The following is a 3,427-nucleotide window of genomic DNA, read 5'->3' as shown; positions in this document are numbered from 1 at the left end:
CCCGCCCCGCCCCTGGACGCGCCGCAGCTGCAGGGCGGGCGGGAGCGCCGCTCCGTGCGCTGCGCTCGAGGGGGTGGAAATCCGCGAGGGTGGTGCTACGCGAGGAGGTCTCTGCCCCTGCAGACCGCATCTACAGGCGGGGGGAGCAGCAGGGATAAAGGTTTAAAAAAAAAAATCCCACAAAGGCGGGTAGGAAAATAGAGCGGGTCTTGGTGAGAACAGAGCAGGGCAGGGCAGGGCATGGCAGGGTTGGTGAGAAGGGAGCCGGTGCTTGCAGCTCCCTCCTCTGAGTGGGGAAGTAGCAGGGAGGCAGCGCTTCTGCATCTGATTTAAGTGACTTGGTGTAAACGGTGTACATGACAAGTGTATGATAGGAGTGTGTGGTGTGCTGCTCAATAGTCTGACTCAGTTGCCCATTACTATGCAATAAACCCTGGTTTGCTAAACCTGCGTGTTGGTTTTATGTCCAACAGAATCATATTGGGCAAGCACCAAGAGAACGCTCTGGATGACCACGCCCCCGCCTTGGGCAGGGAGCACTCCCGTGCCTGTACAGGAAGGGAGGTGTACGTCCAGTACCGAGACTATGCTCTTCAACAAGAAGCCTTCTCCGTGTGCTGTTTCTTCAGAAGGTGAAACGAGGCCCCAGTCCACCGCTAGGACTCCTACCGGCTTGCAGCACATGAAGAAAAGTAAAACAGAAGATCCTGCTCTTTACTCCTTGCATTCCCTTCCTCCACTCATTTGGCACCACATGCCACGCAAGAGACACCCAGTTCACTTGAAATGTCAGATCTTCCTTCAGCTAAGCCATCTTGAAGAAATTGTTTTTTAATATAGTTGTTCAAAATTATGTGTTACTACTTATTTTTGCCTCAGCCTCCGATTTTGGAAAAATCTCACAAGGAAAATACATGACAAAGACTGTTCAGAAAGCTGTGGCATTCACCATTGCAGCGGCACCAGGCCAATAACTGCCTAATATGGTGCTAGCAAGAAGTACCTTGCTTCTTTGAGCTCACAAGCTTCTTTAGGTAAATGTGATATCTTTTATTAGACCACTACACCATTGGAAAACTTGTTCTTTGCAAGCTTTCGGGTACAAACATCCTTAACAACATTTTAATATCTGTTTTGTACAGAGATCCAGTAAGCCTTCCCAGAAGAGTTGCGGTATATTAAAGTCAATTAGCCAATTCTGTCCCCCAGAGAAATGTAACTTTTTCAGATGCAGTTTTATGCAAGTACTTTTTTCTTAAAGTGGAAAGCTGTGAGGCAGTGGTGCTGCATTTCAACCTAAATGTGGTTTCCTTGCAGAGGATTTTAACTAAAACCTAGTTTTCAATGAAATATAGCAATGCAAGTCCAGCAGTTAGGAAGACAGTCACAACTCTCAATGCATACACCTCATCACTAAGTCTGTACAACCTCAGCTCCTTACCAAACTCTTTTCAACCCGTTCCTCAGTCACAATGAACATGACCATTCCTCAACGCATCACCCATTTTATCCACATTCTTTTTCCTTGGGCAACCCATAATAAACACTTAGCACTGTTTTCATCTATAAACCATTCAATGTGAAGGTGAGTTCACAATTCATACTATATTTTACTGTGATAGCAAGAAATTGGATGTGTAGTTTAATATATTTTGTAATTGAACCGTTTGTTGCAAAGCTGAGGAATTTGTCCGGGTGTTTGCAGGACAGCACATGAGCTAAGGGTGGGGTGGGTATGGCAGTGACTTCCCTACAGTTCTGGGAAGTTGCTAGTTACTGCATGAAACAGAAATACAGCTGACTGCTTGGAGGTGTATTTCACAGCTCTGTAGAGGATGCTTGAAATGGCTGTACCTTGACACAGATTCTCCTCCCACAGCAATGCTGTTTCTGCTCTCCCACATTTCAATGGGGGCGTGAGTGAAGGTGACAAGGAGGGGGAGAGGCGTAAAAGAAGGCAGACTAGCATTAGCCCTTTCTTACATTTTCCACTCAAGTGGATCTGTTGAATCTCACCAAGCAAGGTAATTCCTATGCAGAAAGCTTGAAATGCAAGACCTGCAGTGGAACTCCCCTAGCACAAACTATGGGGTTTAAGCCCCTCTCGCCAGCCAGCACCCAAGAGCTGAGGTTTCAGACTGCTCGGAGTGCTGTAGTAGGAGATGAGGAGCAGCAGGGCACAGGTAGCCAGCCTTGTGTCACAGTTAACCTGTGTACAGGATTTCCCTTTACAAGCAAGCCACAGCTGACCCACTGGCTTGAGAAATCAAGGAAACTATTCTCCTGTTCTCTCTTTTTCACACCATCTTCAGTGTATTCCCTCCCCACCACCTCTGCTGGCCAGCCTGACTCTGAAGTTCCCCACAAGCAACAAGGAAGTGAGTCAAGCACCATCAGAAAACAGCAACAGGTAGCCAAACATGACAGTGCTATTCCCTTGTTTAAGAGTCACCTAAATAAGATAAATAGGGGTGAGAGGTAGGAATGCTCTAATGGAGTCTGGGATCTGCAGAGGTTCAAGGAAGTGGCAAAATACCAGGAACTCTCTGAAGCCATGCAAGTGGGACAGATTAATGCTTGAATCCCAACTGCTTGGGTTTTTAGGTAGAAAAACTAGAGCAGTTGAATAGTTAGGAAGCATGTTCATTTGTATGACAAGTAAATGTTAAAATGGGGACTTCTTCCCGAAGTGGGAAAAGGATCAAGCAGCAGAAAATCTCTAAAGATTAAGTTGCTATTGTACTGCACAACTTTGTAAAAGTTAGAATAGTAATCATTTTGCTAGAAAGGAAGTTAGCAACATCTCTCAGTTCTTTTTCAATTCCTCAGGTATTTCCCCAGATATCAGATTAATCCTTTCCAAGCTAGAATAGGTAGGACTACTTTTTGGCCCCAACTAACCTGTTTGTAGCATGTAAAATGACACACACACCCCCCTCCCCCCCCCCCCGTTATAATTCACGACTCAAAGCACCAGGTTTTCTGGAAGTGTCACCCAGTGCTACAAGTGCTTTTGCGTGTTCACTTTCATGAATCACTTCTTGCACATCCTTTTGAGAAGTAGGGTGTGGACAAGTTAACATGTATGCAAATGATAATGCACAAAGTACAAACTGGTAGGCAGCCAGAGGCCCATTTGAGGCCATTTGAAAGCTGGCCCTACATTTTTAAGTATTACACTCTTAGCCAAATAGGAGAGGTGCATAGGCCTGGTTGGATGGGATGGTTCTCCCTGCAGCCTGCCAAGTTGACAGCTTCTTAAAAGAAAATGAAGGCTTCCAAATGTTATTTCCAGACTCTGGATAGATTTCCCCTCCTCCCCACAGACTGCCTCATGGACATGCACACAGGGGAACCTCAGTCATTGAAACTTACTTCTAAAAATGAGAATAGTTGGCAAACATTTCTAAAATGCTTACTGATCACA

This window comes from Alligator mississippiensis, chromosome 9 (assembly GCF_030867095.1).
Source record: "Alligator mississippiensis isolate rAllMis1 chromosome 9, rAllMis1, whole genome shotgun sequence".
Classification (NCBI taxonomy): Eukaryota; Metazoa; Chordata; order Crocodylia; family Alligatoridae; genus Alligator; species Alligator mississippiensis.
Note: the sequence above shows the minus strand (reverse complement) of the source record.